This window comes from Bos indicus, chromosome 3 (genome assembly GCF_029378745.1).
Source record: "Bos indicus isolate NIAB-ARS_2022 breed Sahiwal x Tharparkar chromosome 3, NIAB-ARS_B.indTharparkar_mat_pri_1.0, whole genome shotgun sequence".
In the NCBI taxonomy this organism is placed as follows: domain Eukaryota; kingdom Metazoa; phylum Chordata; class Mammalia; order Artiodactyla; family Bovidae; genus Bos; species Bos indicus.
Window position 1 is genome coordinate 52,648,929 of NC_091762.1, and position 15,428 is coordinate 52,664,356.

The 15,428-nt window shown below is 39.3% G+C and overlaps 1 long non-coding RNA gene across 1 annotated transcript; it reads left to right on the top strand.

Moving 5' to 3' along the window:
• Nucleotides 1-354: 354 nt before the first annotated feature.
• Nucleotides 355-15,056, top strand: LOC139179997 (uncharacterized). The gene is made up of 3 exons (XR_011564312.1): nt 355-517; nt 13,965-14,046; nt 14,911-15,056. It is a non-coding gene; the product is annotated as an uncharacterized lncRNA (long non-coding RNA).
• The last annotated feature ends 372 nt before the right edge of the window (nt 15,057-15,428 follow it).

A 15,428-nucleotide genomic window follows, 5' to 3' on the forward strand; every position in this document is an offset into this window, starting at 1 on the left:
TTCATCATGACCAGCACAATACCTGGCACACAGTGGGAGTTCAATGAATGTTAGTTGAATGAATGAATGACTAAATCAATCATATAAATATTATTAAGGATTTCTATCACTTATTGAATATTTACTATTTCTGGACACTTGTGCTAGTGCTTGATTTATAATAACTCTTTTAAGCCTTACAAAAACCCTATGAAGGTGCATGATTATCTCCATTTCGTAGACGACAAAGCTGAGGGTAAGAGAGAGAAGTAACTTCTTCAAAGTCACATAGTTCTTAAGTTGCCGAGCTGCAATTCACAAACAAGCCTGCCTGATTCCAAAGTCCATTCTTTTAACTGCCATCTCTCCCTAGAGAAGTAAACATTCACATTTTACAGACATCTGTGGAGGAGACATTTTTCAACTGGCAGCTTTCCCAGTTCATCTCAAATCATAGCACATAATCAACAGCCTGCTCTTGTTCCAAGAATGCTTTATTTTGAGCCCCTACTGAGTCGCCCTCCCTACCTGAAAAACAGTAAGATTTTCTTTCATTCCCTCACCTAAAGCTGCCTGCTTGATTAAACCCTGGCTTCCTAAGCAGGAGGTCTCTCTTGGGATCAATAACCTACTTCTCTTTTCCCCTTCTTTACAGTTCTTATCCTACTTGATTCATAGGAATATCTAAGCATCCTTAGCTTGAAGTGCCCAGAGTGGTTTCCTACATAGCAACTCCTAGTTTTGGACTGTAGTCAACATACTGGAATGTGAGCTTTATGAGGGCAGGGACCTTGTCAATCTTGTTCATAGAATTGTGCCCAGTGTCATGAACAAGCGTGGTTTCCAGCATCCAGTGGGAACATGATAGATAAAAGTTGACTGAATCAATCTGATGGTGGTATAGTCCCAAACCTGGCTTTCACAGCAAGATAGACATGCTGTGCTCTGGCGCTTTACAGAGGGTAAAATTACAAACTCATGGATGCCAAGTACCTATCAAAAGCTCAACTGAGAAAAACCGTTTTCATGAAGATTTGCCTGAAGGCTCTGCTGGTCAATGCTTTTAGATACAAAAGGAATCCGTGAGGGGAGACAGAGTGAGTTGGCTTTGGGAGGAGGGGAAATTCTTCACAAGTCATCGTAGAAAATTCACAAAGTAATCTGTTTTAAGAATGAATTAAAGTTATTTATATAAGTATTCTCTGATTATTTATCTAAATAATAATGATGGGGAGCACACATAGTAAGTAATAAGCTCTAGGAATTTCCTGTCTTAACTGTTAGGGCTCCAAAAAGCTGGGGGAAATTATGAATTCCAAAACAAATCTTCATTGCAGGGAAGAGGCTTGATCAAATTACAATAAATTCATGGATCTTCTCTTATTTTCAGTGCACATTTCAGCAGTTTCTTCTGGCAAGATGCTTGCAGGCAAAATATTAATAGTTAGCTAGATGTAACCTTTACCCTCATTATGAAGACTGACCATTCTGGAATCGCCAGTCAGATTCTTTATCACAGATGACTATGTGGAGAATAAAATGCATTGACCTGTGATTTGTGGAAATATATTGCACATGATTAGTTTTCCTATAAAAAATCCCATTTCCCATCAGATAGAGAGATTAATACTTTATCTCTTAATGGATCTTACAGGCAGAGTCCCCTTTTTCCATTATGTTACTTACAAAAATTTCATTGTCACAAGAAGTCTTCCCTTGGGGGCTATTACAAGACCATTTTGTTTTTCTGCACAATTCAAAATTTGTTGCTTTTTTGGTACTAGTGCTTATTTGCAACATTTTTTTCTTATTAGTCAGGTTGGCTATCACTGCTCTTTTCCAAAGCCTACTGCCAAGCTCATCAATTTCTATTCCCAACCCTTAGGGATACGTTTTTCCCCTTTTCACTAAAAGAAACATCCATTATGCATTTGTGCATATTTTTTATTTAAAATTTTTGGATCACAACAACAGTAGAGGAAGGAACACACATATATCTTTTTTATACCCTTTTCTCCCCCTTATCATTGCTGTTTAGCTGTGTCTCCTGGTAGTGTCCTCACTGATTGAGTATTGACAATCATCTTTTGACATCGTATACTGGCTTCTGGCCCCAAATTGTAATCTCATATGGAATTTCTTACTATTCAAAACAGACTTAACAAAAGTAGGAAAAAAAAAACCTCTTACTTTTCTATCTTCCCTTAAAGCATACATAATGTGATTCCTAACTCAACATTCCTTATATATAAATACACATATGTGTATTTAACAGTTTTGCATCTGGTAGCTCTCTTTTAAGAGGTTAAATAAATAAATGTTACTTCCATTTGATGCAGTAGTGCTACATTCTTTACTATGTAAAGATTTCTTGTGTGTGTTAGTCACTCAGTCATGTTTGACTCTTTGTAACTCCTTGGACTGGAGCCCACCAGGCTCTTCTGTCCATAGAGTTCTCCAGGCAAGAATACTGGAGTGGGTTGCCATTCCCTTCTTCAGAGGATCTTCCCAACCCAGGGATCGAACCCGGGTCTCCTGCATTGCAGGCAGATTCTTTACCACCAGGGAAAAGAATAATAGGTATGAACATAAATATCTCGTGCTGCTGCTGCTAAATCACTTCAGTCGTGTCCAACTCTTTGCGAGTCTATGAACTGTAGCCCACCAGGCTCTGCTGTCCATGGGATTCTCCAGGCAAGAATGCTGGAGTGGATTGCCATGCCCGCCTTCTGGGGATCTTTCCAACCCAGGGACTGAACCTGCATCTCTTATATCTCCTGCATTGGCAGCAGTTTCTTTACCACAAGTGCCACCTGGGAAGCCAAGTACTAGGTGCTGTGTGCATTTCCTTGGGTTTGGCCCTTGGGTCTCTAGCTATAGATCCTAGAAATTCAGTGTTGGCTTTAACAGTCCACAATACATTCTCAAAAGGAAGAGCATAACATGGGTCCTATAGATCCTAGTTATAAATCCTAGGAATTCAGTGAGCTTTCTCAGCTCACAATATATTCTCAAAAGGAGGAACATAGCATGGCTCCAGTAAAATGGGTCCAGAAAATGGAACATTCAATGGAGCCATCTTGATGATAGGTGGCCAAATGATCTGTATAAGTTCCAGGTGTGACCTATAATTGGGACGAGTCTGGTGCCCTGACGTCTGCAGGGTGGAGTTTGGAAGTACAAGTTGCTTATTTAGGCATGGAAGCCTGAAAACAGGGACCATATACATTTAGACTACTGTGTATTCAGTGTCCTAGCACCTCACACCTGAGTCAAAGGGGCTCAAGAGTTATTTATTGGATAAATGAATGAATAAATGAAAAAATGTTTTGGCATGTATGGCAAAATGGTGAAGCAGTTGCTATAGAAATCTGAGCACTCAAAAGATTAAAGAAGTTTCTGGAACATAAGTGTTCAAAGAAGTGAGAGGCCTGACTCTTCCTTCATTTGTACTGCTGACATGTGCTGGAGACAATTACATAATGATACAGAAATGGTGTCACTACAGATTCTTGGCTTCCAGTATCAAGAAAAAATCCCAATACTGCCCAAATGCAAAGGGTCTGGATGATCCACTTTTCACAGAAGCTGCTTCAAAATTGCTCCACTATCTGCAAGCCTTCTGTTTACCTCCTTCAGATCACTTTGTACAGAAAGAATGCTGCCAGTTTTATGGAGAAAATGGATAGCACCTAAGCAAAAGAAATAATTTCATCTGCCTGACCTCACAAGTAGAAACGTGTCAAATAGAAGTGTTATTTCTCCCCGTCCAAGCCTAATTCGAGTACCCTCCATTCTACCCCTTCAGGGGGCTCACTATTTCCATTATTGTTCTCTTTTACAAATTTTTAAATGAGTCTTATTGAAACCCTTTTTTTGAAACAATAAACTGTATGTATTGGGTTGGCCATAAAGTTTCTTTGGAAGACATCCCTGATGGTCCAGTGGTTGGGAGTCTGCCTCTCAATGCAGGGGACGTAGGTTCAATCCTTAGTCAGGGAACTAAGATCCTGTAGGCTGCAGAGCAGCTGGGCCCCTGCACCACAACTAGAAAGTCTGCATGCCACAATTAAGTCCTGATGCAGCCAGGTAATTAATTAATTAAAAACAAGCAAAAACAATCCTTCCATTTTTAAAGTAAAAATAAAAGACAACGTTTTTCATTTTTAGAAAAAATGTTATTGAACACTGTCATTTGTTCAACATTATTGAACAAAACAATTCACTGTTTTGTTCCACTACTTTCTGCCATTTTTCAGTCAAATTCGTAAGTTCATCTTCGTGAAACTTTTTATCTTTTTGAGCAAAGAACAGTTCCAAAGTACATTTTACAGTTTTCCAGGGAATTGAAGTTTTCTCTATTAAGAGAATTTTATAAAGACTAAAATAAATGGACATTTGAAGGTACAATGTCTGGTGAATGGCGGGTCAACCAGAACTTCCCGGCCAAGCTGTTTTCGCCTGGTCATCAGAGAACCATGCGGTCTTATATTCTACTGACGGAAGATAATGCATTTTCTGTTGACTAATTCCAGATGCTTTTCATCTAGTGCTGCCTTTAGCTGATCTAACTGGGAGCAGTACTTGTTGGAGTTAATCATTCGATTTTCCAGAAGGAGCTTGTAATAGAAGACTCCCTTCCAATCCTACCACATATCCTTCTTTGGATGAAGACTGGCCTTTGGTGCGATTGCTGGTGGTTCATTTAGCTTGCCCCAAGATCTCTTCTATTCCATATTATTATACAGTATCAACTTTTCATCACCTGGCATGATTTGTTTTAAACACAGCACATTTTCTTTACATTTAAATAGAGAATCACATGAGGAAGTATGGCCAAAAAGGTTTTTTTGCTCAATTTACGTGGAATGAAAACATCAAAATGATTAACATAACCAAGCTGGTGCAAATACAGTGCTAGATTTAGATATTGTGAGCATGTTGGCTATCTCCTGCATGGTACACTATTTTTTCAGTTAATATCTTGATTTGATCACTATCAGTCTCAGCTTGTCTACCCGACTGTGGAGCATCATCCAGCAAGAAGTCTCCAGCATGAAACTTCACAAACTACTTTTGACACATTCAATCAGTCACAGCACCTTCTCAATGCATAAATCCATTTTTTTTTTGTATTTCAGTTTCACTTTTATCTTTCTTGAAATAATAAAGCATAATATGCCAAAATGTTACTTTATTCTTCCATCTTCAATGTTAAAATGGCTACACAAAAATTCACCAGTTTTGATAAGTACTTTTTAAATGCACACTGATATGACAGCTGTCACAATACAATCTAACAGAATTGTTTCAAATGAAGTCATCTTATAGAGCCATCTTATGGAAAAACTGAATGAACCTTTTGGACAACTCAATATTTAAAGTGTACAGTTTGATGAATTTTTACCTATATCTATACCTTTGACGACACCATTTCAAGATAATGAATATATCCATCACCCCAAACATATCTGTGTGCCCCTCTCTAATCCCCACCCCAACTCCTGTTTTCTTTTTCCTCCACAATAGGCAACCACCAAACTAATCTGTTTGGTTTTTTGCCACTGTAGATTAATTTGTATTTTCTAGAGTTTCATATAAAGAGAATCATACAGTAAATATTCCTCTTGGGGGTTGGCCTTATATATTCACTTACTGATGGATGGTTTTTCCAGTAGTCATGTATGGATGTGAGAGTTGGACTATAAAGAAAGCTGAGCCCAGAAGAATTGATGCTTTTGAACTGTGGTGTTGAAGAAGACTCTTGAGAGTCCCTTGGACTGCAAGATCCAACCAGTCCCTCCTAAAAGAAATCAGTCTGGAATATTCATTGGAAGGACTAATGCTGAAGCTGAAACTCCAATATTTTGACCATCTAATGCGAAGAACTGACTCATTGGGAAAGACCCTGATGCTGGGAAAGATTGAAGGTGGGAGGAGAAGGGGACAACAGAGGATGAGATGGTTGGATGGCATCGCCGATTCAATGGACATGAGTTTGAGTAAACTCCAGGAGTTGGTGATGGACAGGGAGGCCTGATGTGCTGCAGTCCATGGGGTGGCAAAGAGCTGGACATGACTGAATGACTGAACTGAACTGAACTGAACTGATGGATATTTGGATTGTTTCCAGTTTTAGGCTTTTATAAATAAAGCTACTATATACATTTTTGTACAAGTCTTTGTGTGGGTGTATATTTTTTATCTTGGGTAAATACCCAGAAGTGAAAGGGATAAATCATATTCTTTAACATTTTAAAGAAATGGCCAAGTTTTTTTCAAGGTTGTAGTATCATTTTACACTTCCATAAGCAGTGTAGTAGAGTTTCAATTTCTATACAACCTGGCCAGTACTTGTTAATTTTAGCCATTCTTACAGGTGTGTATTGATAGCTCACTGTGGTTTTAATTTGCATTTCCCTGGTGGCTAAAGATATTTTCTGGTGCTTATTTGACATCGGTGTATCTTCTTTAGGCCTTCCTGGTGGCTCAGATGGTAAAGAATCTGCCTGCTATGCATGAGACCTGGGTTTGATCCAGGGGTTAGGAAGATCCCCTGGAGAAGGGAATGGCAACCCACTCCAGTAATCTTCCCTGGAGAATCCCCATGGACAGGGCAGCCTGATAGGCTAGAGTCCATGGAATCGCAAAAAGTTGAACACGACTGAGTGACTAATACTTTCACTTTATCTTTGGTGAATTACCTATTAATTATTTTGCCCAATTTTCACTAGGTCATTTGTTTAATGGTTGAGTTTTGATCATTCTTTATATATTACAGATATAAGTTCTTTATCAATTAAATTATTTTCAAGTAGTTTCTCCCAGTCTGTGGGTTGTCTTTTCATTCTCTTAACAGTCTTTTGAAGAATGAAAAAGAATTCTAATTTTGATAAAGTCTATTTTATCAGATTTTTTCCTTTATAAATCATGCTTTTGGTGTCATATTCCAGAAAACTTTGCCTAACTCTAGCTCAATGTTTTTCTCCTAAAAGTTTTTCAGTTTATATTTTATAATATTTTTGTGATTCATTTTGAGTTAATTTTTATATACTGATCAAAGTTTGAGTTTTTGCTTATGGATAATCAATTCTTCAGTGTCAGTTGTTGAAAATAATACTCTTTCTCCACTGAATTGTCTTTCACCTTTGCCAAAATTCAATTGACCATGCATTCATGGATGTATATCTTGGGTCCTCTATTCTTTTCCATTAATCTATTTGTCTATTATAATGCCACAGTGTCTTGAGTATTATTTTCCATGACAGTTATATCATAGACTACTTGCCAGTTTACAAATTTGTTTTCTTTGTATCAGGTTCCCATCCATGATCCAGTCAGCTACAGTTGAATGTTAGAGGGAGTTGGCTTACAAAGTACAAAGCAGGGCTGCTAAGGACCACCTCTCCACATAGCTGAGAGCAGGAATTTTCTTTAACATATGTCATGCTTATACAGGCATCAGAGTCTATCCTGCAAACATTACATTCTCTACATCCAGTTTTACTCCTTTTAATAAATTTCTAATACTGTAGATCTTTCTAAAATATAAATCTGATCATACAATTTCTTTTGAAAAATCCATCAATGGTTTCCCATTGTCTTTAGGATAAAGTCCAAGTGCTTGTCCCTTGCAATCCAACTCTGCTTCCCTTCCCAGTTTCAATACTTACTACTTTCCACTTTCCACTTGTGTGGTATACACTTGCCATGTGAATTACTTACAGTTCTTCAAATATGCCACAATCTCTCACTCAGACATTTTTCATGTTGCTTCCTCTGCATAGGATACTTTCTCTCAACTCTTTCTCCCCAGCTAGCTTTTATAAGTCTTTTAGATCTCAGTTCAGATATAACATCAATTTAGTTCAATAAATATTTATTAAGTAACTTACATGAGTTAAGAGGCTTCCCTGGTAGCTCAGAGGTTAAAGCATCTGTCTGGAATGTGGGAGACCCAGGTTCGATCCCTAGGTCGGGAAAATCCTCTGGAGAAGGAAGTGGCAACCCTCTCCAGTACTCTTGCCTGGAGAATCCCATGGAGGGAGGAGCCTGGTAGGCTACGGTCCATGGGGTCACAAAGAGTCGGACACGACTGAGTGACTTCACTTTCACTTTCATATGAGTTAAGAACTCTGTTATGAGTAAGGACTATAATATGAACATCTAATACACCCTCATATTGTATGTAGTCTAAAGAAGGAAGTGACATTAAGCAATAATTACAGTTAAATCTAAATCTACAATGATGAAAATATCATGTAGTAAAATCATATTCCTGATAATGCAAAACCAACTATCATAATTCTGGCCATTCACCCTGTCCTCTGCCCCATTCCCATTTTCCAATGTGGTGGGCTAAAGTTCTTGCCTTGGGATGGAAAGAAGCAAGGTAAAAGGGAAGAAGTGAAATTCTGCATTCCCAGAATAATTCTTCATTATTCTCCCAACCCAATCTTCCTGGATTAGTCAGCTCAATTGGCTGCCAAGTAACTGGAATCAGAGATGTGATCCTGGAATTCCCAGCTTGTCACTGAACCTGGAATCATACCCAGTATATTTAAACTGGAACAGTCAAGCATCAGTAGTTTGCTCCAAACTCTGAGACCAGGATAGATATTGACCACACAGCCAGACACCTGGAATTCTAGCCAGCAACTAAATAGGCTTACTTCTGTCATTTCATTAACCTCATAATAACATGACCTTGTAATTTATGAAATTGAATTTTTGGGCCCTATTTGTTCAGTTTTAGTGGGTCTTACTATACACACAAGACTAGTATAACAAAAGGAGAGCATGTGTGCTAGCTGTGGTGTGAGGTAAGGAAGCGAGGGAAAGCCTCTCAGAGGGATATTTAACTGAAACTTGAAGAATGAGTAGGAGTTAACCCAGGTGGAGTAGGAAGATGGCCCTCAGCAGAAAAAGACTTCTCCAGGAAGCCTTCCTTTGTCCTCTACACTAACTTAGATGTTCCTCCTCCATGTTTCTAAGGCCCTCCTGGTGCTTCTACTACCTAACACTCATCACACATATAATAATGTCTTTTTCTTTCAGTTCAGTTCAGTTGCTCAGTCGTGTCTGACTCCTTGCAACCACAAGGACTGCAGCACACCAGGCTTCCCTATCCATTACCAACTCCTGGAGCTTACTTAAAAACTCATTTCTATCAAGTCGGTCACGCCATCCAACCATCTCATCCTCTGTGATCCCCTTCTCCTCTTGCCTTCAATCTTTCCCACCATCAGGGTCTTTTCAAATGAGTCAGTTCTTCACATCAGGTGGCCAAAGTATTGGAGTTTCAGCTTCAGCATCAGTTCTTCCAATGAATATTCTGGACTTATTTCCTTTAGGATGGACTGGTTGGATCTCCTTGCAGTCCAAGGGACTCTCAAGGGTATTCTCCAACACCACAGTTCAAAAACATCAATTCTTTGGCACTCAGCTTTCTTTATAGTCCAACTCTCACATCTATACATGACTACTGGAAAAATCATAGTTTTGACTAGCTGGACCTTTGTTGGCAAAGTAATGTCTCTGCTTTTTAATATGCTGTCTAGGTTGGTTATAGCTTTTCGTCCAAGGAGCAAGCATCTTTTAATTTCATGGCCGCAATCAGTGATTTTGGAGCCCCCAAAAATAGTCTTTCACTGTCTCCATTATTTCCCCATCTATTTGCCATGAAATGATGGGACCAGATGCCATGATCTTAGTTTTCTGAATGTTGAGCCTTAAGCCAACTTTTTCACTCTCCTCTTTCACTTTCATCAAGAGGCTCTTTAGTTCTTCACTTTCTGCCATAAGGGTGGTGTCATCTGCATATCTGAGATTATTGATATTTCTCCTGGCAGTCTTGATTCTAGCTTGTGATTCCTCCAGCCCAGCGTTTCTCATGATGTACTCTGCATATAAGTTAAATAAGCAGGGTGACAATATACAGGCTTGACGTACTCCTTTTCCTATTTGGAACCAGTCTGTTGTTACATGTCCATTGCTTCCTGACCTACATACAGGTTTCTCAAGAGGCAGGCCAGGTGGTCTGGTATTTCCATCTCTTTCAGAATTTTCCACAGTTTATTGTGATCCACACAGTCAAAGGCTTTGGCATAGTCAGTAAAGCAGAAATAGATGTTTTTCTGGAACTCTCTTGATTTTTTGATGATCCAGCGGATGTTGGCAATTTGATCTCTGGTTACTCTGCCTTTTCTAAAACAACTTGGACATCTGGAAGCTCACGGTTCATGTATTGCTGAAGCCTGGCTTGGAGAATTTTGAGCATTACTAGCATGAGAGATGAGTGCAATTGTGCGGTAGTTTGAGCATTCTTTGGCATTGCCTTTCTTTGGGATTGGAATGAAGACGGGCCTTTTCCAATCCTGTGGCCACTGCTGAGTTTTACAAATTTGCTGGCAGATTGAGTGTCAACACTTGTACAGCATCATCTTTTAGGATTTGAAATAGCTCAACTGGAATTCCATCACCTCCACTAGCTCTGTTCATAGTGATGCTTTCTAAGGCCCACTTGACTTCACATTCCAGGATGTCTGGCTCTATGTGAGTGATCACATTATCATGATTATCTGGATCATGAAGATCTTTTTTGTACAGTCCTTCTGTGTATTCTTGCCATATCTTCTTAATATCTTCTGCTTCTGTTAGGTCCATACCATTTCTGTCCTTTATTGAGCCCATCTTTGCATGAAATGTTCTCTTGGTATCTCCAATTTTCTTGAAGAGATCTCTAGTCTTTCCCATTCTGTTGTTTTCCTCTATTTTTTTGCATTGATTGCTGAGGAAGGCTTTTTTAATCTCTCCTTGCTATTCTTTGGAACTCTGCATTCAAATAGGTATATCTTTCGTTTTCTCCTTTGCTTTTCACTTCTCTTGTTTTCACAGCTATTTGTAAGGCCTCTTCAGACAGCCATTTTGCTTTTTTGCATTTCTTTTTCTTGGGGATGGTCTTGATCCCTGTCTCCTGTACAATGTCACAAACCTCCGTCCATGGTTTATCAGGCACTCTGTCTATCAAATCTAGTCCTTTAAATCTATTTTTCACTTCTACTGTATAATCATAAGGGATTTGATTTAGGTCATACCTCAATGGTCTAGAGTTTTTCCCCACTTTCTTCAATTTAAGTCTGAATTTGGCAATAAGGAGTTCATGATCAGTCAGCTCATGATCAGTTCACCACAGTCAGCTCCTGGTCTTGTTTTTGCTGACGGTATAGAGCTTCTCCATCTTTGGCTGCAAAGAATATAATCAATCTGATTTTGGTGTTGGCCATCTGGTGATGTCCATGTGTAGAGTCTTCTCTTGTGTTTTTGGAAGAGGGTGTTTACTATGACCAGTGCATTCTCCCTGGCAAAACTCTATTAGTCTTTGCCCTGCTTCATTCGTACTCCAAGACCTGTTACTCCAGCTGTTTCTTGACTTCCTATTTTTGCATTCCAGTCCCCTCTAATGAAAAGGACATCTTTTTTTGGGTGTTAGTTCTAAAAGGTCTTGTAAGTCTTCATAGAATCGTTCAACTTCAGCTTCTTCAGCATTACTGGTCCGGGCATAGACTTGGATTTTTGTGATATTAAACGGTTTGCCTTGGAAACGAACAGAGATCATTCTGTCATTTTTGAGATTGCATCCAAGTACTGCATTTCGGATTCTTTCGTTGACTATGATGGCTACTCCATTTCTTCTAAGGGATTCCTGCCCACAGTAGTAGATATAATGGTCATCTGAGTTGAATTCACGCATTCCAGTCCATTTTAACTCGCTGATTCCTAGAATGTCGACGTTCACTCTTGCTGTCTCCTGTTTGACCACTTCCAATTTGCCTTGATTCATGGACCTAACATTCCAGGTTCCTATGCAATATTGCTCTTTAAAGTATTGGACCTTGCTTCTGTCACCAGTCATATCCATAACTGGGTGTTGTTTTTGCTTTGGCTCCATCCCTTCGTTCTTTCTGGAGTTATTTCTTCACCAATCTCCAGTAGCAAATTGGGCACCTACTGACCTGGGGAGTTCATCTTTCAGTGTCCTATCTTTTTGCCTTTTCATACTGTTCATGGGGTTCTCAAGGCACTAGGACCTAGTTGCCTGTAAATTCCCTTTGTATGAAATAGGAAAGAGCCGTTCAACAAAGATCCTGTCTGAGCAAAGAGATTGAAAAAGTTAATTCTCTGTGCCGAAGAATTAGGCATAGGCTGATGCAGGCCCACCTGTGCAAGAATTGCTTCACAAGAAAAGGCACTTTGTGGGAAGAAAATGGCATCCTTTCCTGAAGAGCAATTTAGCCTTGTTCTAAGGGACAAGAACTGGTGAGTGGAGAACAGGCTGGAATTCAGCCTCTATGCACCTTGGCTAAGAATTTTTGTGCAGGGCAGAAACCCCACAACTGCACACAGTGACCGTGGATTTTTCACTACATTCTCAGCAATGACTAGTAAAGGGCATGACATACAACAGGTAAATATTAAAAAGCAGCCCATAAAAACAAAAGCTTAGATTAGGGCCCCTAGTACTGCCTTAGTACCATTGTATAGTCCAGATGTGTATTATCAGCTAATGACTATGGCAGAAAATGGCTGTGTCACATGGGAGGCAGTCATGTCCAGAAGAAGGCTCACCAGTAGCCGCTGAAGATAGTTTGTCATATCAACAAGTAATGAAGTGGCTGGTAGGACCTGTTCCTAGTTTACATGAAAATTTTTCAAGGAAATTTATAGGGGTTTTAGAGTCCTGCAGTAAAAAGTGTGACAAGGCCAGTGAAGGTTTCTTCTGGGTTACTTTAGAAGGAAAGAATGCAATTGTGTATAAACTATCCTCCAATGTTCTATATCTCTTGGGAATTTAGCTCAATTATAACAGCCTGTTCAGAGAATGAATTGAGGAGACTAAACTTGGATATAGATTTGAACTTAGACAGTAAGCTAGAATATACTGCAACAGCAACTAAATTTGTGAAAGTTGATTTACCAAAAAAGACAGGGGAATTTCTAAAAAAATGTCTGGTAATTATTCTAAGATATCACTCACTGAAAAGCGTGCCATGGCCACCTCATGCGAAGAGTTGACTCATTGGAAAAGACTCTGATGCTGGGAGGGATTGGGGGCAGGAGGAGAAGGGGACGATAGAGGGTGAGATGGCTGGATGGCATCACTGACTCGATGGACTTGAGTCTGAGTGAACTCCAGGAGTTGATGATGGACAGGGAGGCCTGGCGTGCTGCGATTCATGGGGTCGCAAAGAGTTGGACACGACTGAGCGACTGAACTGAATTGAACTGAAGCAAGGAAAAAATGCCAGTACAAACTATGATTTTTAAAACATATCTCGATTTCAGAAATGTTATAATAATTTTTTAAAAAATGTTACAGAACTGGTGAAATATAGATTATAAAATATAGATTATGAAATCACATTTTTGTGCTTCTAATACACTGCTATATATCTTTAAGGAAAACATAAATTATTTCCCTGTGAGAGCAAAGTAACGGTTCAAGTTCCCTTGACAGGTACATCTTCATGGCAGAGTACAGTTTGCTATCAAAGTTTCATAATACCATCTGTTAAGATCATTTTCATATAATTCCATGCTCATTGAACAAGTAATTTGGTATTCCTGGAACCCTTCTCTACAGGGGAAAGACTATGTTGACCAATCTGCCAGAGTATTCCATTACACTTGGCAGTCACAACTTTTACTGTAAATTAATATATCACCATGTGATTTATACATTAGTTTTCATAAGTTTCATGCCTCTGAGCTCAGTTAATTCTATTCTAGCTGATTTTCAACCTGCAAAGCTAAGAGCTAAACTCTAGAGGAAACGAGTCCATATCACCATGTGAGGCAGTAGTTGAAGCTCTTTCTTTGTCAACTTTAAAACACAAATAGCACTTTGAGCATGTGACTTTTGATCTATTTGACCAGAAGATATTTGAGAGCTGAGTGTGTTCTATTTACCTTCACATCTTCCACAGGGCCCAGTATAATGCTCAGAAACTGAAGGTACCACATGGATATTAGAAGAGAGATGGCTCTACATTTCAGTGCATCTCTCAGGTATGCCTGGAGGCCGGCCACAGTCATTCTACATTGATGGTGATGTATGGCACTCAGAAATGAACCTGAAAATGAATTTACAAGAGTTTTTAATGTCTTGGAATGAAAAAGTGAAGAAAAAAATGAAGATGACATTATCATGTTACGGGGACTTTGCAGGAGGCTCAGTGATAAAGAATCTGCTTGCAGTGCAGGAGATATAAGTTTGATCTCTGGGTTGGTAAGATCCCCTGGAGAAGGAAATGGCAACCCACTCCAGTATTCTTGCCTGGGAAATCCCATGGACAGAGGAGCCTGGCAGGCTCCAGTTCATGGGGTCGCAAAAAGTCAGACACGACTGAGTGACTGAGCACAGCACTATCATGTTCTATTTTCAGACCTGCATTTCTAATTTGAACTTACTGTTTCGTAAATCTATTTTTTAAAGGTTGTAATGACCATTCTTTTCCTTCTTACATGTTTATAAAATTTAAGTAAATGATACATGATAGAGATTATAATGTTCATTTTGGTGGCTCAGACGGTTAAGCATTTGTCTACAATGTGAGAGACCCGGGTTCGATCCCTGGGTCGGGAAGATCTCCTGGAGAAGGAAATGGCAATCCACTCCAGTACTATTGCCTGGAAAATCCCATGGACAGAGGAGCCTGGTAGGCTACAGTCCATGGGGTCGCAAAGAGTCGGACACGACTGAGCGACTTCACTTCACAGTTGCCTAGAAATATCAAAGCCCAATTTCTATTTATTACCATGTAGCTAAAGAAACACATTTGTATAATTACATCTCCCAGTTATTGATTATAAAGGAAATCAACACATATAACACAATACTTTGGCTTACTATTTTATGTTCATTTTCTTTAGTAAAACACACGAGATGGCTGAAATTATGGATGCCCTTTTTGCTTGGATGGATCTCAACCAAATATTCTGAAACATCTGGAATCTCTCACTCTAGAAAAAATAAACAATAAAAGCATTTCTCAAGTTTAATGTGTGTGAAAGTTCAATGTAGAGAGAGCCTTCTTACCAGGAGAACTCTGGCAAGTTAGTTGTCAAGAATCTTTAAATGGTGGTACCTATAGCTTGAGATTAGTCTAATCACTTAATCTTGTCAGGTTTCCAGAGTTGATCAGACTGTTGCTATTTCCCCCTTTTCCTTTTCATTTGTTCCTGAACCCACTATAGTGAACTGAGCCACTCCACTGACCTTGCTTTTACCAAGGTCACCAATGATCTTGGACACCCAATAAATTCCGCTTACTTATGTAACGTCTCTGCTGCATTTACTCAGGACGTGCAGACCCTGCTTTGTGCTCACCAGTCCCATTTCCTTTTCCTCCAGGGCATACAGCTCAACTACACTTCTCAGCCGCTGCCTG